Source organism: Ailuropoda melanoleuca, chromosome 3 (genome assembly GCF_002007445.2).
Source record: "Ailuropoda melanoleuca isolate Jingjing chromosome 3, ASM200744v2, whole genome shotgun sequence".
NCBI lineage: Eukaryota > Metazoa > Chordata > Mammalia > Carnivora > Ursidae > Ailuropoda > Ailuropoda melanoleuca.
The window spans coordinates 27,001,814-27,025,417 of record NC_048220.1 but is presented as its reverse complement, the minus strand read 5'-3'; the positions used below and the strand labels follow the sequence as shown (position 1 = coordinate 27,025,417).

General features: G+C 47.0%; 1 long non-coding RNA gene across 2 annotated transcripts in view; it reads right to left on the bottom strand.

Moving 5' to 3' along the window:
- LOC117801470 overlaps positions 1 to 23,604 on the bottom strand; it is a 114,707-nt gene that overhangs the window by 3,649 nt on the left and 87,454 nt on the right. For both annotated transcript variants that reach the window (XR_004624030.1, XR_004624031.1), the window contains exon 2: positions 794 to 904. This is a non-coding gene — a long non-coding RNA (uncharacterized LOC117801470). The remainder of the gene's footprint in view (positions 1 to 793; positions 905 to 23,604) is intronic.

Here is a 23,604-nt window from a genome sequence, read left to right as displayed (position 1 = left end):
CCCCGCCCCCAGCCCTAAGTAGCAAACCCAGCCTTCTTCCTTGTTCCAGCTCCCCTGGCAGGAGGGTTCCAGAAAGGCAGGAAGCACAAAGGCTCCTCTGGGGAAAAGGGCAAGGGGAGCTTTCATCCCAGCTATCCCTGCCTTCTCAGTCCATCCCCCATCCAGTCCTTGCCTTATCTCCCCCCCAAAGCCCAGAGGGCCGGGTTGGCCTTGCTGATATTTGACACACAAACAACCCCTCCCTCCCCCGCAGCTCCACTCTCACCCCTGCCCCACCCGGGGATTTCTGCTGGAGGAAAGCCCATACTGTGAGCCTGGTGATCTGCAAGTCAGTCCGGGGAGGGATCCTTGTGCTTGGGAGTGCCACACGCCTAGGAGAGCCTACGCCTCAGTTCTGCAGGTCCTCTGAGCCACCCCCGTCAGTGCCCACCCTGCTTGTTGCCAGTGGATACAGACACGGGAGACGAAAAGGAAGAAATGTGGCACAGCTGTGAGCAGCCCAGCATCGGCACTGCAGCTCCAGGCTGCCACATGCCAGCCTGGTGCAACTTAAAAAGGAGTCAGGGAGCGTTGGAAACCCGGCTGCTAGCAGAGGCCCCTGTCTGCCATGCACAGGCTTTATCTGGGCACCGGCTTCCCGCAAAAGCTCAGTCCCAAGCTCTGGCCTCATTCTGCCACCTGCCTCCCCCTTGCCCTGCCCTTTGCCTCCTGTGTCTGATGCTGCAGGATGTGTCCCACTCTTCTGGCCCCTCTATCTTCCTACCTCTTGTTCTTCTTCTCCCCCCTTCCTCACCTGGTCCATTTGCTCAACTCTTTACAGTTGATGAAGCTCTTTCAGATACATCAGACACAGGAAGATGAATTCAGTGGCATGTGTGACACAGCTGGGACTGGAAGAGGCAGGCTTTGAAAAGAGGGAGAAAAGAGACAGGGACACTGTTAGCATGACGAGCAGCCATGCTGTATGTGTAGACACCTCATCTTCACACTGGGCTGTGGAAAAGCAGGCCCCATCGTTCATGGCCTCCAAGCAAGACCGAAAGACTGACATCTATGCTTGTGTTTTGTGAGATGTCTGTTTTGGTTTGAGTTCCTCCAAAACAGACCCTGAAAACAGGGGTTCAAGTGCAAATACTTTATCTGGGAGCTGACCGCAGGAAACATGGGCGGGGGAATGAGAAAGTGGGACAGAGAAGGGAAGGAAACCACAAGAGGGTGTGCTGGAGGGTGCTAAGTTACTACATGGACAGCTGGAGCTCGGATCTGCTGGGAACTCCAGAGGGCAATGTGGAAGGCGCCTCCGGGTTGGCCCCTGCTTACGGGTGAGGAAGCTGGGCGACACGCACTCTTCTGTCATTGGTCGGGAGCTGAGAGCTGCTTCCAGAGGTGACACTTCGCACTTCTGTGCAGAGGCCCTGTGTGTTTCTATGGCAGATACAAAGTCCTCAGGCAGGGACCTGGGTGTTGCTCTGAACAGTCTCTGGCACAGGGGTGAGCACCGAGAAAGGACTGGAACAGGGCAACAGCTGCGTGTGCTCCAGACCTCAGGAGCTTTCCAATCAACAGCCTGGACCTTGAGCTGGTCTAAGCGGGTCTCTAGCCCTTGAAATTAAACAGCCCCTCTCTGTCCCTCATCGCTCCCAGTAGCTAGGCAAGGCAGTGCAAAGGTCCCCCACTCTGCCTCCTCTCCCTGGTGCCTGTGGCCTGAAAAGGTCCGTCCCACTTCCAAATGTCTTTGAATCTCCATCCATCCTTTTTTCCTTTGCTCTGGGCTTGGAATATTTTCCTTCCACTTGAGCTTTTGTGTACACACAGACAGACAGACACACACACACACCCTCTGCTCTTGAACAACGGGTAGAAGTTGTGAAGAGAGTGTTCTAGGCAGGGGAAGCAGCAAGAGCCTGCATGTAAACTGGCTCTAAGGGTGCCCCACCCAGTGGGTTCCCATCACCCCTGATACGAAGTCTGCATTCCTGAACCTGGAATTCAATACCTTAATCCAATTTACCAGGCTATTTTAGCCTCATCTACTTCAGTCTCTCCCTATGTGTTTCACAAATCAACATTTATCAAGGTCTTTACTATGTACCAGGTGCACGAGGCTCCAGGGAGGAGCAGCGCTGAAGATAGACACAGTTACACGGCCCCTGTCCTCACAGAGTTCACAGCTCAGTAAGGGTGGAGAAGACGGAAATGGGGGTGGAGATCATAAGAAGGTTGCCCTTCTCTGAACCTAAAAAGGCTCAGGGCAAGAGCCCAGACCACCTGCCCTCCTGGGCTCAGTGCCTCTCCGCATCTGTATCCAGTCCCCAATAATTCCCGCCTCCTGAGTCACACCTGGCCTAATTCCTTCCCACAGTGCACCAGAGTCAGTCCATATGACCAACAGAAAAGACCCAAAGTGCGGCGCCAGGCTGGCTCAGTCAGTAGAGCATGCGACTCTTGATCTTGGGGTTGTAAGTTCGAGCCCCATGTTTGGGTGTAGAGATCACCTAAAAATAAAATCTTGAAAAAAAAAAAACCCCAGTAGAAATAATGGTTTGTCGTTTCTGAGATTAGGGTATGAAAGACACTGCAGCTTCTGTGTTGGGCTCTCTCTCTCTCTCAGATCATTTGCTCTGAAATTTAATTGCCATATCACAAACATCTTTGCAGAGAAACTGAGATTTCCAGCAGACAGCTACATCAGTAACTAATCCTCCAGCTCCAGGCAAGCCCCAGGTGTTACAAACCCCCTGGGAGACAGAACCACCCCACTAAGCTGCTCCCTGATTTCTTTTTGTTATCTAATAAAGCCACTATAGTTGGGGGTAATTTGTTACACAGCAATAAATAATTAACATGCCACCTTTCATGCTTTCACCTTCCCCGTGATAGTCAGAGCCTTTCTGCTTGCCCCATATGGTTGCTATTGTCCACCTGCTCACCAGCCCCTCTTGGTGGGCCCAACAGAGAACATGACAACAGGATCCCAAAGGTGATTTCAAAGCCTCATAGTTGGCTAGAACCCTTCAGACTTTTCTTTCCCTTAGTAGTTTTCCCCAAGTTTATGCTCCCTTATATAATTCAAGAGGAAAAAAAGAAGCCTTATGTTCCTGATTCCTTTGCACTCACTTCCTCCCTGTGGCCTTGTGAGAGTGACTTGGTGTGAGAGGTCTCTCTCTAAGCCCCTCCAAGTTTCTACTCTCTCTGTGAACAAAAGAAGTGAGCTTGCAAGAGTAAACGGGACTTGGACCTCAAGAAAGGTTGGAGCCAGATTTTAAATGTGCAAGTTCTCTGAGTGGATTCCAAACCTGGAAGTTTCCTCAGCCTCCTCTGATTCAGTCCGTCTGCCTCACTGGACTGCTCTTTCCAACAGAGATACGCAAACACTTCCCCGGATGGTTTCCTTAGAGGGCATGGAGGAAATATACACTCAAACACAGAATTATCTTAAAGCTGTAGCACAGGGTGTGGACACGCTTAGAACTGAATCATAGGGCTGGCTTCCATTTCAGCAGAGGAGTCAAGCTCTGGAGTTAGTTTTCCCCCTTTCATTTTCATTTCTTTCCAGACGTAGCTCTGGAAATCCCCACGGGTCATTAAACCACCTGCCTGGCCCTGGCCACCACCCTAAGATTTGGCATTGAGGGACCACTTCCCCAGGCTTTGTAATAGTCCAGAAAGGGACATAAGACAGAAAAGACCAAAGCAGTTTCAGTTATTTTAGCAATATGGTTGTGTCCTCCTTTGGAGTGAGGGCCGCTTGTTCTGAAAGGCAGAAAGGAGATAAGGAGATACAGGGTATTCTTTACAGAGTCCCTACTATATACAGGATTGTTATTTCATTCCTAACAGATCCAAGTGAGAGAGGTTTTGGTGGTAGTTTTAGAACACGGCTTCAAATTCTTTGTTCCTCCTGTCTCCAAGAGATGGGGTCTACTCTATGTCCTCTTCCCTTGAATCGAGGCCGACTGGTAACTTCTCTGACTGCAGAGTATGGTGGAAATAATGCTATGTGACTCCCAAAGCCATATCATAAAAGGCCATGAAGTTCCTGCCCTGTTGGCTGGGACACTCACTGTTAGAACCATGAGTCAATCATGGAAGAAGTCCCAGAGCCCAGAGGACACCATGCTGTGAAGAAGCCCAAGCCATGTGGAGTGACCGTGGGTGGATGCTCTGCTCAGGAGTCCCAACTGAGCTCAGTTTCAGGTCACCCCAGCTGAACCCCAGATACCACAAAACAGAAACAACCCATTCCCACTGTGCCTTGTCCAAGTTACTGACCCGCAGAATCTGTGAGCATGACAAATTGGTTGGTTGTTTTTTTTTTCCACTAAATTTGGGATTGTTTGTTACACAGCAATAGAAAACCATTAACAGTCCTAGTATTCCTGTTGCACAGATGTGGAAACTGCGACTCAGAGAAATTAAGTTTTAAGGCTAGTAAGTGGCAGAGGGACAATGTGAACTTAGGTTTCTGACTATAAAGGCCACTGTTTTTCCAACAGGGACCCAATCAGGGATGGGATATCAGGACTAGCTGGATTGTGGGTTGGGAGAATCAATCATACGGTTGTACTTTTCCTTAATTGAATCACACTGCAAATCCTGTGCTCACCTTTCCCTCTCAGGGCAGATATGCCCATGTACTTTGACAACGGGACACACTTGCCAAAGATTAACCTAGCTTCTCGAACTGGTTATTACCTGATGCTGAGAGTGGGAAGCTGGAGCAGGATTCCTGGGTCTGGAGGTCTTATCTCCAGCAGGTCAGGCGTGTGTGCTGGTGCCAGACTGACCCACTTTTCAGGCAGATCCCGACCTCTGGGAGGTGCTCTGAGCAAGCACCTCTCAGAGCACCAATCAAAAGCCCTTTGAAGATTGGCCTAAAAAAAATGAGGTGGAGGTGAGGTGGGTTTGGCCCTTTGTCTCCTGTGGAGATGGGATATGGGATCTGTTCTCTCTTCTCTCTTCCCTGTTTACAATGGTGATGAGGGTTCATTTTGTTCATTTTTAAAGTCTCTGGAGGGTGTCAGGTGCCAGGTGCTATAATAAGTGTGAAATTTAACGACTTTTTCATGAAGGCAAAAAACCCAGGCTCAGAGATTCAAGTGCTGGGAATCTGCTTATAAAAGGCAGGAACCCTATTGTCAACTTTAAATAAATCGCAACTGAAGCATGACCAGGCACTGAATTATCACCGCAAGTCCTCTGAGGAGCTCTCACTGTCCAGCAAGGGACAAGCACTAAGAAGTCAGTCCAGGGAATAGGCCAGATGGAAGCCACAGTCCTGCTACCTCTCATGGCTGGGGACTTCCAATGGCCCATCTTCCAGAATGTACCGTTCTCCCTAGAGAGCCTCACCACACTACTGTGCAGACCTCCAACACCCTCCCCACATCATCTCAGCCCCACCTCCCTGTGCAATAATTTCTGGTGAGTGCTGTAGGCTGAGCTTTCCAGAGGTACAGCCCTGGCCATTAACCTTTAAAGAGCAAAATGCCAATAGTGCTGCGTCATAGGGAGCACATTTTCTATTTACAGCCGCTTTTTCAGATCACAAGGCACCAGGCAAACAGAGAATTTTGCTTTAATAACAAGCAGGTGCTTAGAATTAATGCAGGGGAGAAAAAGCCACAAAGGGATCTGAGCAAGCCATGGAGAATCCAGGTCAAACAGTGGAGACGTTGGGCAGCATACTGCAAGAAGGTTCTGGGGCCAAAGCTACTAAGAGCTGCTTTGGCCAGTTGTACAGAAAAGGGGAATAAGCATTTACTGAGCTCTTTCAAGGTATTTTACATACATTACGTATTCCTCATTTCAAGCTTGTACGGTCCCATTTTATGAAGTAAACTGAGGTTCAGAAAAAAAGAATTAAATACCTGAGCTTAACTGTCCCAAATCACAATCACACAGCTAGTGTGAGAGGAACCCGGGATTCAGCCCCAGATTCGTTTGCTCCTGGTCCTTTATTTTACCTGCTGCTGAAGAGAGGTATTTATCGTCTTTGTCCTGACACAGTGTGTAACTCCCACCCTCCTCAAAATGAAAAAAGATTAAAAGTTATGTTTATAGAATGACCTGAATGATGAGCACCTGGGTGGCTCAGTTGGTTAAGCGTCTGCCTTCGGCTCAGGTCATAACCCCAGGGTCCTGGAGTCGAACCCTGCATCGGGCTCCCTGCTCGGGGCGGCGGGGGGGGGTGCTGCTTCTCCCTCTCCCTCTGCCACTCCCCCTGCTTGTGCTTGCTCTCTCTCACTCTTTCTCTGTCAAATAAATTAATAAAAATCTTAAAAGAAAAAAAGAATGACCTGAACAAAAGGATCTTTTATATCCTTTGCAAAGGTCCCAGAAGACACTCTGAACGTTGACTACTGGACTTAGAATGTGACATCAATGTGGTAAAAGCACCCACCATTCCCAACCCTGCCTCCCAATCTTCCTAGTCTCCCTCACGGCCAAGCCTAAACATCAGCCCATCCACAGTGCTTCCCAAGTAACTACATTTCCTTCTCTTCTTCAAATTCACTTAAAGATGACTGCAGATACTGGTCTCCTGAGGGTGGAACACTGATGCTCAGCATTTTGCCCACCCTGACGAAGCTCAGTGTCTCAGGCAGGATCAGGGGGTTGTTCCACGTGTCAGCCACACAGGCTGCTACTGACAATCAATCATCCCAGCCCACTGGTCCCTTCGCATCAGGAAGCTCTGCTGTTTGGGGCCAGGCTTGGGGCAGGGGACTCTTGGGGGTCCAGGCTCTCTAGTGCCCTCCCTCAGAGGTACAGCCAACAAACAAGATTCAGGTCTACGAAGTTCAGACGTTCCCTGACTTCAGATTTCTTCCTACTCTGGCTGCCCTCCAGGACCCCTCCTCTCTCCCCAGCCACTCTAGGACAGTCCCATTAATGAGCTTGGGGTTGGGGGGGGGAGGGAAACAAAATACCCCAAAATGGAAACTTGCTGTTCGTTGAGTATAAATGCCAATTTCTTGCTCACTTTGGTACCACTTCATCCACAGGAACTAGGTGAGCACATAAAAAAAGCCCCCGCCTGAACCCACCCACATAGAAATATACAAAACACACACAAACAGCACACACAGCGTGGTGAAGCACCCACATCTGGCGTTACAACTGTCTATCACACTTCAGATAACCCTCCCTCCACCACTTCACAACAACCCCCAAGCTGCAACTTTTCCAACATCCACTTCCACAAGCAATCTTCAGGGCTTTTTCAAATCAAAGATGATCCCACAACCCTGAGATCATGACCTGAGCCGAAATCAAGAGTCAGAGGCTTAACTGACTGAGCCACCCAGGCGCCCCAGATTCCTATCTTTTTTTGATGTGTCACTGGTGAAGTTTTCACTGCCCACTGGTTTCACTGATTTTGCAAATTTCCATGATTTTTAGGAGCACACATGTCACTTTATTACAAAACTGGCCATACTTAGCTACATCTTTCCTCTCCCTCAACCCCCAACTAGAGAGAAAGAAAATACCAGAAGGGTACAGAGTATTTTTTATTCCTATTTTATTGATTTACCTTTTATTCCTATTGTCATCCCTAAAGCCAACCCTCTCAAGACAGTACATGTAAGTACATGTAATAGATGCTCATGAAATGTGTGTTGCTCAATTTATTCCTCCCTTAGCCTCTTTCAGGAGATCCCCCATTAGCATTCTATCAAACTGATCGTGGAACAGGGGTGGCCAAAAGAACCCCAAAGAAATGCCCAGGGAAGGTCTTCGTCAGCAGCATTACCCTCCCAGAGCTTCCAGGAGTCCCACTGCAGGGGACCATTAACTTGCATCTGAGCGGAAAGGAGCCAACCTCCCTCCACCAAAGCCCCCCCAACGGTGAAGATTCCCCCGGGGCAGTGGAGAAGGGCAGGCACAGGGCCCTGGAGGTGGTGCGGGCAGGCGGTCCCTTGCGCGGGCCCTGCAGCCCCCAACGGATGCCGCAGCTCACCGCAGCTCCGCAGCAAGGAGGCCCCATGTAAGATATATTAACATCACAAAATTTAATGGACCAGAAAGGGAAAAAATTAACATAAATTACCTTCGGCTGAAATCCTGCCTTCCTTGGCAGCTCAAGAAAAAGTTCAATGCTGTGCTACAGGAAAATCAGGCCTTGAGAAGCAGAAGCCTTAATAGGCTGAAATATCACCTCCGACCCTCCCTTGAAAACAATAACTCCCCGATCATCCGGGCCTAGTAACACATGCAGGGCAGACGGCACAGAGAAGCTGGGTTTACTTATGCTGCTTTCTGGGTGGTGCTCTGTGCAGTGTGGGCTTTATGCAGCTTTCCTGGGGGCGTGATGCTTTCCTTGGGGAGATGGTTAACTTCTCCCTACTCAGGTGAACATGGGGGCTGGGCCTCTTTACGTCTTGGTACTGAGAGAGCCATGTTTAGGAGGAAGGATTCTTTGGATGTAAAAGAGACGGCTCCCTGCCAGTCCCCCGGCCCCCAGCCCACCTCCAACAGTGAGGCTTAGCAAGACAGCCGAATTCCTGCACATGAAGTCTTGTGTTTCAGGGCAAGGGGCTGGGGGGAAGAGAGAGGACATGTGAGCAGGTGTTGATGGAAAGTGGCTGTACACAGCAAGGCAGCAAGCAGGCGCTAGAGAAGAAAGGACAGCGGTGGAGAGATGCCCAGTGGCAAGAATAACCAACGGCCTGTCAGTAACAGTGATGCCCGGGACATGGTTTTAAGTGGATTGGCTGTGTGGCATACGGCCCCTTCAGTTGCATTCAAGCTTTCAGGAGGTCTACCACACATAGCCTTGAATTAGGGAGAGTGAAGGGATATTAGCAGCATGACAGGAGGAAGGGATGAGGTGCATAAAGTAGGTCAAGAATTCAGCAGAAACAGGTAATAAGAGCAAATACTTTTCCAGCACTAATGGAGTGGTAGATACAGTGCTCAGGGCTTTATGTCCACGTCTTACTAGTAACTAACTTAATGTTCATATTCAACCTTATGAAGAAGGAGCTCGCATTATCCCCATTTCATAGACAAGAAAACTGAGGCACAGAAAAGTTAAATGACTTGTCCAAAGTCACACGTCCAGTCAGCGGCAGAGCTGGACTGTGAACCCAGGCTCCAAAGCGATTCTCTTAAACACTACCCACTACTGGCCCTCAAGGATTCCCAGACAGGGCAACACTCTCGGGTCCCCTCTTTAGGAGCTTTCAAAAAACTTTACTGTTCCTCAATAAACCTTGCTTTGCTGCCCACCAAAAAAAAAAAAAAAAAAAAAAAAAAAAAAATTCCCAAAGACATACAGTTGAGGGCATGAGGTTTCCTACTATACTTAGGGGTGGAGGGAGGCATAAGGCGAATCCTGGTAGCTGAACATGGAGGGAAGGGTAACTCCAGAAGGCTGGGAGGCTTGGACAAACTCAAGAGTCTGCAGTTGGGCTACGTTTAAATTAGGAAGGGAGTTCTTTCTCGCATTAAGGGTCTGTGAGGGGGTGCCTGGCTGGGCGTAGAGATTACTTTAGAAACAGGGGCGCCTGGGTGGCTCAGTCGTTAAGTGTCTGCCTTCCACTCAGGGCGCGATCCCGGCGTTCTGGGATCGAGCCCCACATCAGGCTCCTCCGCTAGGAGCCTGCTTCTTCCTCTCCCACTCCCCCTGCTTGTGTTCCCTCTCTCGCTGGCTGTCTCTGTCTCTGTCAAATAAGTAAATAAAATCTTAAAAAAAAAAAAGAAATCTGCATTCATTAGCAGTCACTCCTCATTTCCCATTCACCCTAGCCCTGGTTACCATTAATCTACTTTCTGTCTCTATGGATTTGCATTTTCTGGATTTCATGTCAAGGGAATTATATAATATGTGCTCTTGTCACTGGCTTCTTTAACTTAGCATAATATTACCAAGGTTCATCTATACTGTCACATGTTTTAGTACTTTATTCATCTTGGTTCCTGACTCTAAGAGCTTCTGCTTCAGGTAAACTGATCTGTATTTTGTATCCATCTGTCTCTCCAGTTTTCAGGGCTGCAGTTTGTCCTGTGACCTCAGTTTCCAATGGATCTAAGAAAAGTTGTTGATTTTCAGTCTGTCCAGTGTTTTTCTTGTTGTGAGGCAGCTGGGACTTTGCTAGGAATTGAGTTGAATCTATAGATTATTTTGGAGAGTACTGCCATCTTAAAATATTGAGCCTTCCATGAACATGGGATGTCTTTCCACTTGTTTAGCTTTTCTTTAATCTCTTTCAACAATATTTTGTATTCTTCACTGTACTTTTGCTTAACTTTTGTCCTTCCCTGGCTCAGCTGCTGCAGAGTTGAAGGATTAAGATATGAGAACAGGTAGTGGGGATTGTCACAATTTCTCAACCAGGGGCAAGATCAGGACTCCTCCAGAATGACCCAGGCTGGGTGCTGGGCAGTTACCCAAGTGTCTTCATGCTGAAGTGCTAGGCACAGCTGTTGGTCAGCATGCACCTGGCACTGTCCCACTCTGGGCCACTCACCAACTCTCAATTCTCAAATACTGAGATGGGAAATCTCTCAAGCTCATTATTTTCCAGGAAAGCATCTTATTCTTTAGCCAGTCTTGGAGCAGCAGCCCTACTGACCCTGCAGTCTGGTTCCCAGCTCCTATCTACCCTTGGAATTTCTCCTGCCAGGAAGGACAAGGTGCCTTCTCCAGGAATGTCATAGGAAGAGAGGACAAGAACCATGCAAATTATATTTCCAAGCTTTTCTTTAATCACATCAAAGTCTTTTGCAAGGAGTCTTCTGGCCTAAGTGGAGTTTGATAATTACAAATTATTTCTAGCAGAAATGCTGACTGTAGGAAAGCAAGTTGGAGAAAATTTGATTCATATTAAAGCCATGGTCAGATCATCATGAACCTTCAGGGTATTTATCTTTCCATCAGCTCCTCCCTGGTTCCCCCACCTCCCTTCTTGGCCTAGCTGAGCTGGAGACTCACCTAATACAAATAACAGCATTAAAATAAAATCATGTGAAAGCTCAGGGGAACACGCCTGAGTAATGGGGAAGATAATAAGCTTGGACAACCACCTCAGCCCTCTCTTATCCCTCCAGGCAGGCGAAAGTTCACAACTGATTTGGGATCCCTTCTAACAGTAAACAGGAGGGGAACTAGAGCTTAAGTGGTTTAAGAAAAAAAATTGTAATAATGGACCAGATTACTATCACTCCACTGATACTCGGTCCCTGCATCTCCAAAGTAATTTCCACTTTCTAAGTTATAATGGGGGGAGCTGTGGGTGTTGAACAGAACAAAGAGATAAAGCCATGAGAAATAAACAAACCCATAGGTGATTTTGTTCATTCATCCAGTCATTTGTCAAAAATCAGGAGGNAATCTTAAAAAAAAAAAAGAAATCTGCATTCATTAGCAGTCACTCCTCATTTCCCATTCACCCTAGCCCTGGTTACCATTAATCTACTTTCTGTCTCTATGGATTTGCATTTTCTGGATTTCATGTCAAGGGAATTATATAATATGTGCTCTTGTCACTGGCTTCTTTAACTTAGCATAATATTACCAAGGTTCATCTATACTGTCACATGTTTTAGTACTTTATTCATCTTGGTTCCTGACTCTAAGAGCTTCTGCTTCAGGTAAACTGATCTGTATTTTGTATCCATCTGTCTCTCCAGTTTTCAGGGCTGCAGTTTGTCCTGTGACCTCAGTTTCCAATGGATCTAAGAAAAGTTGTTGATTTTCAGTCTGTCCAGTGTTTTTCTTGTTGTGAGGCAGCTGGGACTTTGCTAGGAATTGAGTTGAATCTATAGATTATTTTGGAGAGTACTGCCATCTTAAAATATTGAGCCTTCCATGAACATGGGATGTCTTTCCACTTGTTTAGCTTTTCTTTAATCTCTTTCAACAATATTTTGTATTCTTCACTGTACTTTTGCTTAACTTTTGTCCTTCCCTGGCTCAGCTGCTGCAGAGTTGAAGGATTAAGATATGAGAACAGGTAGTGGGGATTGTCACAATTTCTCAACCAGGGGCAAGATCAGGACTCCTCCAGAATGACCCAGGCTGGGTGCTGGGCAGTTACCCAAGTGTCTTCATGCTGAAGTGCTAGGCACAGCTGTTGGTCAGCATGCACCTGGCACTGTCCCACTCTGGGCCACTCACCAACTCTCAATTCTCAAATACTGAGATGGGAAATCTCTCAAGCTCATTATTTTCCAGGAAAGCATCTTATTCTTTAGCCAGTCTTGGAGCAGCAGCCCTACTGACCCTGCAGTCTGGTTCCCAGCTCCTATCTACCCTTGGAATTTCTCCTGCCAGGAAGGACAAGGTGCCTTCTCCAGGAATGTCATAGGAAGAGAGGACAAGAACCATGCAAATTATATTTCCAAGCTTTTCTTTAATCACATCAAAGTCTTTTGCAAGGAGTCTTCTGGCCTAAGTGGAGTTTGATAATTACAAATTATTTCTAGCAGAAATGCTGACTGTAGGAAAGCAAGTTGGAGAAAATTTGATTCATATTAAAGCCATGGTCAGATCATCATGAACCTTCAGGGTATTTATCTTTCCATCAGCTCCTCCCTGGTTCCCCCACCTCCCTTCTTGGCCTAGCTGAGCTGGAGACTCACCTAATACAAATAACAGCATTAAAATAAAATCATGTGAAAGCTCAGGGGAACACGCCTGAGTAATGGGGAAGATAATAAGCTTGGACAACCACCTCAGCCCTCTCTTATCCCTCCAGGCAGGCGAAAGTTCACAACTGATTTGGGATCCCTTCTAACAGTAAACAGGAGGGGAACTAGAGCTTAAGTGGTTTAAGAAAAAAAATTGTAATAATGGACCAGATTACTATCACTCCACTGATACTCGGTCCCTGCATCTCCAAAGTAATTTCCACTTTCTAAGTTATAATGGGGGGAGCTGTGGGTGTTGAACAGAACAAAGAGATAAAGCCATGAGAAATAAACAAACCCATAGGTGATTTTGTTCATTCATCCAGTCATTTGTCAAAAATCAGGAGGGCTGGGGCGCCTGGGTGGCACAGCAGTTAAGCGTCTGCCTTCGGCTCAGGGCGTGATCCCGGCGTTGTGGGATGGAGCCCCACATCAGGCTCTTCTGTTATGAGCCTACTTTCCTCTCCCATTCCCCCTGCTTGTGTTCCCTCTCTCGCTGGCTGTCTCTCTCTCTGTTGAATAAATAAATAAAATCTTTTAAAAAAAAAAATCAGGAGGGCTGACAGTCCCAGGCACTGGGCTGGCTGCAGGAGACGCAGAGACAAAGGAGGTGGGGAAAACCATCCCTGGCCCCAATTGCTCTAAGTACAAGTGGGGAGACAGATGCGTAGCCAGAGAGGCCACACTACAAGCACATCTGCTGCTTCTAAGAATCTGCAGCTTGACTCGTTCCCTCAGTTTGGGTTGGGACAGGGAAGGTGGACAGTGGTCATCTCACCTCTGCTTTTAGGGGCTGGAAATGAGAGCAGCGAATTCTTCATTTGAGAAAAAACCAAACAACAGAAAAAAGAAAGGAGAGTGGGAAGGAGAGAGGAGGGAGAAGGGCTTCCCTGTGGATCCAGTAGCTTTGGAATAGACAACTCTGTTGGTCTCAGAGATCTGGTTCTTTGGACATTGGTTCTGACTTGAGGGGTGAGGGAGATGATCAAAATATCATGAAGAAAAATCAAGCAGAGTGTCTGAAACTAAAAGGTAACATTTAGTAGAAGCCACTGCCCATAGTATGGAGCTCCCCTGCCTGCCTTTCCGAGAGAAGGTGAGGATAAGGAGGAGGATGGGGAGAAGGGACGTGAGGGATGGGTCAGGGTCACAGCCCTCCTGCCCGCACGGCAGCAACAGCAGCGTCCACAGTGGGGCAAATTGCTTGGGGGCAGCTGGGGGCTGCTTTACTTTATTACCACAAAGGTTCTATGGCTTTTTATCGTTGGGCACGGGGGCCGTGTTTTTGGTCCCTCCATGGCCTGGGTGTTTGGTAAGCGTCATCCCTTAAATCTCCTCTCAGTGTGAAATGGATTGCTACATTTCCAGGGCTTAATTGTCCGCACCAGCTAAAAGCACTCTGCCAGTAATGAAAATACATCCACTCTTTTTATCAAGGAAAAAAGATAATAACTCAGCCAGCGTTAGCCTACATTTTATTGAACATCAGACATCAGCCCAGCTTGTTTCTAAGGACATCTCTGATGTGAAGCACAGAAAGCTGCTGGGGGAGGGGGGTAGAAGGAGCCCAGGGATGTGGAAAAAAGGGCAAACATGTTCCTAGGGGAACAAGGGGCAAAAAGGTGCCCAAGGCTGCCCTCCATACCCACTCAGAGTACACAGCTTTCCAAAATGACAGTTGTCCCTTCCCAGGAAGCTGGAGGATGTGACTACTCAAAATTTAAACCCCCTTTGTTTCTCATGGAAGATGAATGAGATGAATAGCAATAATAGCTATGGCCCTTTATACTTTTCAAAGGACATGCAGATACTCTCCCACTCGATCTTTACAACCCCCCTGACACACTAGCAGGACAAATGTTGTGTCACGTCTATAGATAATGAAACTAAGACTTAAGGAAAAGAAGTGACTTAGCCAGTATCATCAGCTAGTGTTAGAGTCGGTGTCTGATATCTGAGGGGCAGGGGTAGGGACTGTGCTGGGGGTAGGAGCTGGAGCAAAATGGGGTAAAGCCCATTGGGACTCACACGGTTCTAAAAGATCACATTTGAAGAACCTAAAACAGACTCTGCATTCCCTCAATTCCATCTCCATCACCTCCAGCCACGCTGCCTCCTGAGGCTCATTTTCTTGAGCACCAACTTACAGTCAGCCATTCCCCACTTCTTCCTTGCTCACAGAAGCCTAGTTTCACTCTCAGAAGCCTGGTTTTTGCCAGAAATTGGGAGCACTGGTCCTTCAATGAAGTTCATTACAAGCTAGGTTGCTCCCTTGGGCAACTCTCAACCAATCTGAGTCATTCATTCATCCCCTAAAAGGACCAGTTTAGGAATGGGCGTGTGATGAAATTTTGCTATGCCATGAGATGTGAAGGGAAATCTGCACAGAGTCAAGGGAAGTGTTTCCCTGTTCTGAGAAGGGAAGGGTTTGCCCACTTCTCTCTGCCTCTGGACATCAAGGACGAGGAAGTCATATGGAGTTGAAGCTTTGGGAGACATGTTGGCATCTGGAAGGAAGTCAGCACAAGAGGGTGGCTGAGCAGAAAGAAGGGAATAGTCTGGCCCTCAGTGATGTCAATTTGCTAAATTAACCACCTGGGAGCTCTACCCACTCTGCACCCAGGCTTCTTTATGTGAGGTAATAAAATTCTTTCTTATTGTGCCATTTTAAATTGCAGTAACCTCTCTTTCTTTCCATTGAAAGAATGCTAAATGGTACACTTCCCTTCTGTTCCTCAAACCCTCTAAGCTCATTCTCATTGCAGGGCTGTCCCCACAATCCGGGACACTTTTCCACCAGATGTTCACATGGCTGTCTCCTTATACTTCAGGCCTCGGCTCAAACGTCACTTTTCCTGAGAGACTTTCTATGAACTACCCAATCTAAGCCAGTTTTCCAGTCACTATGTTTTCATTTTTGCACTTATTAGTATCAGAAATCATGTTTTCATTTATGTGTTCACTTGCTTATTGTCTCAGTAGAGTGTAAGCTCCGTGCGAGTAAGAACCGCACCTGTCTTGTTCATCGCCACATTCCCGGCACCGGGCACGGAGCCTAGCATACAGTAGGCACTAGGAGAACATTTGCTGAATTAATAAATGAATCCCAGAGACAGCCTCACCATGCTGCTCCCCAGTCTTCCTCTCCCCCGTGGCTGTTTGGGTAATGGGTCTGTACCTTTGGCCTTTCATTGATTCCTCTTACAAAAATCTAAATCTCAAGACCAGTAAGAAATAAGGAAGGCAGCAGAGAAGAAAAACATCATAAAAGCAAAATTATTTTAGGCTTAAATGTAAAAGGAGAGTAGGCTGATTGCATAACATATGTAGATCTATGCAAATTACCATGCAAGTTAAATAGGGGAGAAGTCTAAAGTGGTAGGAAGTCCAGAGTAGCATGTTGGGTGTGTTTTCCTTCTCACCAGGAAGTGGTATCAACTTCTGAGCCTCAGAAAGTGGGAACGCTGACACACAGTGAGAGAAAATCAATTGAGAGTTACATGAGTAAAAAAGAATTTAATTTACTTGTTCGGTTTTTCTAAGAGAGAGAAATCAAAAACGTTCCACTTACCCACTTTAAATAGTAGAAATAGGAAGCATACAGGATGGCCAACTAAGATTACAGAGGAAGTGGGAGAACGAAAACAGAAAAGAGGACGAGAGAGTTGGAGAAACAATCCCCAAGTTACCCAAATCCTTCAGAAGCAAAAGCCTAATTTATGCAATGACAGCTCTTTTTTTTTTTTAAGATTTTATTTTTTGGGCTCTGGAGTGGCTCAGTCAGTTAAACGTCTGCCTTCAGCTCAGGTCATGATCTCAGGGTCCTGGGATCAAGCCCCGCATCAGACTCCCTGCTCAGCAAGGAGCCTGCTTCTCCCTCTCCCTCTGCCTGCTGCTCCCCCTGCTTGTGCTCTCTATCAAATAAATAAATAAATAAATAAATCTTTAAAAAAAAAAGAGAGAGATTTTATTTTTAAGTAATCACTCCACTCAAGGTGGGGCCTGAACTCACAACCCCAATATCAAGAGTCACACACTCTACTGACTAAGCCAGCCAGGGCCCCAACAATTCTTTTTTTTTTTTTTAAGATTTTATTTATCTATTTGTCAGAGAGAGCATGCACAAGCAGGGGGAACAGCAGGCAGAGGGAGAAGCAGGCTCACCACTGAGCAAGGAGCCCGATGCAGACTCGATCCCACGACCCTGGGTTTATGACCTGAGCCTAAAGCGGACACTTAACCAACTGAGCCACCCAGGTGTCCCCCCAACAATTCTTTATATTTAGAGAAAACAAACAAAACAAAAAGAACTCCACATACAAAAAGCCCTCTGGGTTAAATAAATAAATAAATAAAAGGATATACATTTTCAGAGTTTATTAAAGCTGTTTCAATTTCTAAACAATTCTAAAGGGTACTTGTTCACTCATTCAACAAGTATCTGGGGGTGCTCCTGTCCTGGGCCTTGAAATAGGTGCTGGGGAAGATCTGAGACCAGGATGTGGGCACAGTACCCGTCCACATGGGGCTTGCATTCTACCAGGTATTCCACTCTGATTTTCAATGATGGAACACCCTCTAACTGCCTCCTCTAGAAAGAAAAGATCAGCTGTCCCATTTCGCAGAGGAAAAGCTCCACATTTTGGAAGCCACACTGTGGGCAGTCTGTGTGCCTTCATTAAGGACTTGAGGGCCCTGTCACAATTTTCCATGGCTAAACCCCAGCGGAAGTGCCTTTTGTAAAGATCTGAAGGGGATGCTGACCTTACATGCCGGATTCTCTAGGATATTACTGATGTCAATCATTTTGAGCCTATGTATCCCTGAGTTCCTCAGCTGTCATCTGGCCATCACCAGACCTCCCTCAGGCACCACAAGAGTCGCCGATCTGGTCTCCCTAGTCCCAGCCCTCCTTCTGTCTGTGCTCCACACGTAGCCACAGCCATCCTGTTCAGATCTGAGACAAAGCTCGCCTCTTCTCTGCTCCAACCCTGCATTGGCTTCCTGTTCACTCAGAGAATGATCTGAAATCTCTACAAGGGTATCCAGGCCTCCTGCCCTATTCCTCCAACCTCCTCTTCTGCTCACTCAGCTCTAGCCACACACACACACACACACACACACACACACACACACACGCACACCCCCATACAATCCCACGGTAGTCTTCGCACTCCCTGCCCTGAGTACTGCCTCCCACACACCCTCAAATTCACATCAGTCACTCCCTCATCTTTTCAGGGCTTGACTCAGTTGTCACCTTCTCACAGAGGCCTTCCTAAATGACCTAGTTAAAATTACGAATCCCTCTGCCCTCCACACTCCCTAGCCTCTTTTCTGGCTGTATTTTTTTTTCCCATGGCTCTTATCACTTTCTAACTAATTGCATATTTCATTCATGTGTATTATTTATTGTCTGCCTTTCCCCCACAGAATTAAATCTCTAGGAGAGCCAGGATTTGGGTCCGTTTTGTTCATTGCTGTATCTTCAGTCCCTTGAAGAGTAACCAACAAATCAGGCACTCAAAAAGTATTTGTTCAAAGTCCTTTAGTTTGAATGGACTTAGTTTTATGGCAAACGCGATTGCATTCTTCTCATTTTTATCATTTTACAGAGGCCCAGTGAAAACAGTACTGGAGTTTTAGCCTTGTCCTCACGCACATGATTGAGGACCCCGGGCCCAGAAGCTGTCAGTCCCTTGAGACGACCCTGGCCCTGCGCCCCCACACCAAGCCCAGAAGAGGTGGGTTCTCCTTGACATGCAGCTCACATTGGCTAGGTGTCTGAACAGCAAATGTCAGAGCCTCCTTCTAAACGCAGGCAGATTTACTCTGCAGACAGTGAGAATGCATTTTAATTTGTTGATGTGAGATCTTAATTGAACTAAACTGCTAGAGGTAGTCTCTGTTCTCTGTCATAGTCTTAATTTAGTTGGCAAAACAAGATATCATCAGAGGAAAATCATAGGCAAAGACGCCGTGCCCAGAGGGTTTGGGGAACACCCTTCTGTGTCTGGAGGTGGGCTGGTGTGCGCCTGGCACAGGCGTGAACCCCTCCCACCCAACTCAGAGTGCCAACTTGGCTTTCCAGGGATACTCAGGGGACATCGCATGGGCTCAGACACATGGGCCCTCCAAAAGCAGCCATGCTAAGTACTGCTCTGCGCCTGTGTTTCATGTTCTATTTTTAGTGTTAGAGCAAGGAAGAGATGGGGACTTTCTCACCTGGAGGTACAGAAGGGTGGGAGGTGCCAGCTCTAGAACTCATTTGTATGGGACCATAAACAGGTCACTTCCCCTATCTGCGCCATACTTTCTTCATCTGTGCAATAAGGAGGTTGGAATTTATGTCCCTAAAAAGGCTTCCATCACCCACATGCCACGTAAGACTCTCTCTGGACCCTCAGGCCTGTGTGAGCATTCAGCCCGAGGCTCCTGACGCTTGCCCACCAAATCCCCGCTGAACTCTTGGCCATGGCATACGCTCCACCAGTGCCCTCACTGCCTCCTACAGGGGGTCAGGCTGAAGGCCTTTCACTAATGTAGCCTCATCCCTGACCTACAGAACCTCAGGCTGCCATTCTGGTTAGGCCCCTGGGAGGAGGCTTTAAGAATCATTTTCTTGGGGGCAGATGCCCACTCCATCCCCTTCCCAGACCTCCGCCCCATGCTACTTGTCCCACTCCGGCAGCTTCTGCCTACTAGGCCTGTCCACGTCTGGAGATGCTCCTGTGGGGGCATTGCTCCAAGCTCACCCTCGCTGTAGCGACCTGAACAGGCAGAGGCAAATCACTGCTGGCAGAGGGCAGGAATCAGTCCCCTGCATGGTCCAGCTCCTAATCCTGCAATGTTTTACGGGCAGTCCCTCCAGGGAAGTTCCCAGGGAGGTGACTCAGGCCTGACATCTCCCTCTGAAGCACTACTGAAGAAGGGCTGGACACAGCTCCCTGGGGGGTCAAGTCCGGGGGTGGCAGGTCCTCAGTCTGGTGGCTCACTGGCTGGAACAGGGGACTGGCAGGTCCTGGTACCTGCACGGAGTCACAGGTTGGTCTTCCACTGGGAACCAGGTGCCAGCAGGTTTAGCAAAGAGGCAATGCCATGCAGAAGGAAGATCCCAGCTTTGCAGCAGAAACCACCTGGCAAGTCCCTTCTGCTCGCTGCGTCTGTTTCTTCATCTGTGAGGTGGGGAGAATGATACCCACCTCAGAGAAGCACTGTGAGAACTAGAGGCTGTCAGGCTTCTAGAGCGCCGAGCACCGTGCCTGACCCAGAGACTGCACTCCCCACACGGCAGCAGTTGATGAGCTATCATTATTAAAGTTCTAGAAGAGTGCTTGGCATCCAGCATGTGCTCAGTGAATGCAACTGCGATCATCATCCCCCAGAGGACGTGCAGAGCTGCAGAGCTCCCTTCAACTCCAGAGATGGCGGCGAACTGCAGATCACACAGACACGTCCCTGAGGTTCCCCTCTCCCTCCATTCTTCCATCTTGCTCTGCTTCCCCCTCAGTCTGTAAGGAGACAAGGGTCAGGGAAACTCGGATAGCTGCTTGGTGGGACGAAGACATTTGGTAGATAAACTGTGAGCTCTGCTTCCTTCTGCCCTCCCTGGAGGCTGGAAATGTCCTTTTCCCACCACAGGACAGAAAGTTTGAGAATGCAAAAAAATAATTTTTTTTTTAATTTAGAAATTAAAAAAAAAAAAACCAACAGCACAAAGTTCGAGGATGCTAATCTAAAGGCAGCAGGCCTTCTCGCACAGGAAGGGCCCGGTCATATGAGCAAACTTCCTTGGGGTGAGATCCTTTAAGAGACCGGGCTTAGCCTTTGATTTAGGTAGGACTCTTTCCACTGAAACCATCAGGAAGCTCTCTCAAATTCTTAAGCAAAAATTGAATGCTGTGACTCACAGACTTGGGAAGATTCTAATCAAAGGGTCAAAGGAAGCCAGGAACCAGGGCTGCAGGGACGGAACCAGGGACGCAGCATGCAGGGACATGCTTTCCCATGAAGGAAATAAAACTTGGTGGTATGGTAGAAACTAGGCCCACTCTATGTTTGCAAATCAGGAAAGGTCAGTTTTGAACAGATCTGTGGATGGGGCAGCTTCAGGCAGGGATAATATAATACTCAGTACAAAGGTCCCAAGTCAGGAATGAGCTTGTTCAAGGATGGGAAGAAGCCAGTGTGGGTGGAGAGCAGTGAGTCAGGAGAAGAACAAGAAGAGACGACAACCAAGAAGGAGGCGGGGCTGGATCACAAAGGATCTTGGAGGTCAAGATATGGAATTTTTATCACATTCAAAGGATTGTAGAAAGCCTTTGAAGGGTTTTAAACAACAGAGGAAGGTGGTCTAACTTATATTTTAAAAAGAACACTCTGGGGGCGCCTAGGTGGCTCAGTCGTTAAGCGTCTGCTTTCGGCTCAGGTCACCATCCCAGGGTCCTGGGATCGAGCCCCGTGTTGGGCTCCCTGCTCAGTGGGAAGCCTGCTTTTCCCTGTTCCATTCCCCCTGCTGTGTTCCCCCTCTCGCTGTCTCTCTCTGTCAAATAAATAAGTAAAATCTTTTAAATAATTAAGTAAATAAATAAATAGAAAAAGAACACTCTGGTCATCTCTGAAAGCAATGGAAACAAAAACAAAAATGAATTATCAAGATGAAAAGCTTCTGCACAGCTAAGGAAATAATCAACAAAACTAAAAGGCAGACCACAGAATGGGAGAAGATATTTGCAAATGACACGTGTGATAAAGGGTTAGTATCAAAATCTATAAAGAACTTATCAAACTCAACACCTAAAAACCAAATAATCCAGTAAAGACATGGGCAGAAGACATGAATAGACATTTTTCCAAAGGAGACATCCAGATGGCTAACAGACCCATGAAAAGATGCTCAACGTGACTGAACATCAGGGAAATACAAATCAAAAGTACAATGAGACAGCACCTCACATCTGTCAGAATGGCTAAAATTAACAAGTCAGGAAACAGATGTTGGGGATGATGCAGAGAAAGGGGAACCCTCTTACACTATTGGTAGGAATGCAAATGGTGCAGCCACTCTGTAAAACAGTATGGAGCTTCCTCAAAAAGTTAAAAATAGAACTACCCTACATTCTAGCAATTGCACTACTAGGTATTTACCCAAAGGATACAAACATAGTGATTGGAAGGAGCACGTGCACCCCATTGTTTATAGCAGCATTATCTACAATAGCCCAAGTATGGAAAGAGCCCAAACGTCCATCAACTGATGAATGGATAAAGATGTGACACACACACACACACACACACAGAGACACTGGAATATAGCCTAGCCATCAAAAAGAATGAAATCTTGCCATTTGCAAAGAAGCAGATGGAGCTAGAATGTATCATGCTAAGCTAAACAAGTCAATCAGAGAAAGACAAATACCATATGATTTCATTCATATGTGGAATTTAAGAAACAAAACAGATGAACATATGGGAGTCAGGAAAAGGAGAGGGGGGAAACAAACCATAAGAGACTCTTAATGATAGAGAAAAAACTGAGGGTTGACAGATGGAGGTGGTTGGGGGATGGGCCAGATGGGTGATGGGCATTAAGGAGGGCACTTGTGGTGATGAGCACTGGGTGTTATATGTAAGTGATGAATCACCAAATTCTACTCCTGAAACCAATATTACACTATATGTAAACTAACTAGAATTTAAATTAAAAAACTTAAACAAACAAAAAAGAACACTCTGGTTAATATATGGAAAAGAGGCCATGGGTCAGGGTGGAAGGAGGGTTTGGGGGAAATGCTAGGGGAAGAGCAGGTTTGGGCATGGGTGGGGAAAAGAGTTCTGATTATGTTAAATTTGAGATGATGATTAGATGTAGCAGTTTGCTAGGGCTGCTGTAATAAATGATCACAAGGTGGGTGATTTAAAACAACAGAAATTTATCTCCTCCCAGATCTGGAGGCAGAAGCGTGAAACCAAGGTGTTAGTAGGGCTGGCTCCTTCTGGGTGCTCTGAGGAAGAATGCGTTTCATGTCTCTGTCCTAGATCCTGGTGGTTGCCAGCAGTCCTTGGCTTATAAACACAGTATTCCAATATCTGCCTCTGTCTTCATGTGGCAGTCTCCCTGTGTGTCTCTTGTCTCTACGTCTTCTCCTCTTCTTACAAGGATACCAGTCATACTGAGTTTAGAGCCACCTTAAATCCATTATGACCTCATCTTAATTTGATTATATCTGCAAAGACTTGATTTTCAAATAAGGTCACATTCACAAGTACAAGAGGTTAGGGCATCCACATATCATTTTGGGACACACCATTCAACCTATAACAGATATCAAAGGGGATGTGAAGTGGGCCAACAGCTATACAAGGCTAAAGTTTAGATGAGAGGTTCGCTTTGGAGATATCAATTTAGCAGTCACAGAAAAACAGCCTAGGGACTAAATGTAGATAGAGAATAGAAGGGGTATTTGTTGAGCTCTGGGACTGTCCAATATTTAGTGGGTCATGGAAGAGAAGGAGCCAGCATAGGAGACAGAGAAGTGTTCAGTGAGGTAGAAAACCAGGAGAATATGGTGTCCGAGAAGCTAAGAGGAGAGTTTCAGGATGGAAGTAGCAGTCATCCTTGTTGGGAAGTGGCTCTCAGACTGAGCAGCATGCAGAGCAGTGGTGATGTCGACATGATTAATTTCAGTGGCGTGCTGGGAATGGAAGCCCACCCGAAGGGGCTGACGGGAGGAGGTGAGGGAGAAAGTCAGGCAGCAGCTATACCCAGCTCTTTCAAGAAGTTTTGCCATGAAGCACAGTAGAAAAATTGGGTGACAATAGAGGGAAATGTGGGATAAACGGAAGGGTTGCTTATTTATGTTTTAGGCTGGAATATATTAGAGAATGTTTGTGTGCCGTTGAGCACGGTCTAGCATAGCAGTTGGCCATTGGCGGAAGCAGAGACACTCAATCCACTGTATAAAGAAG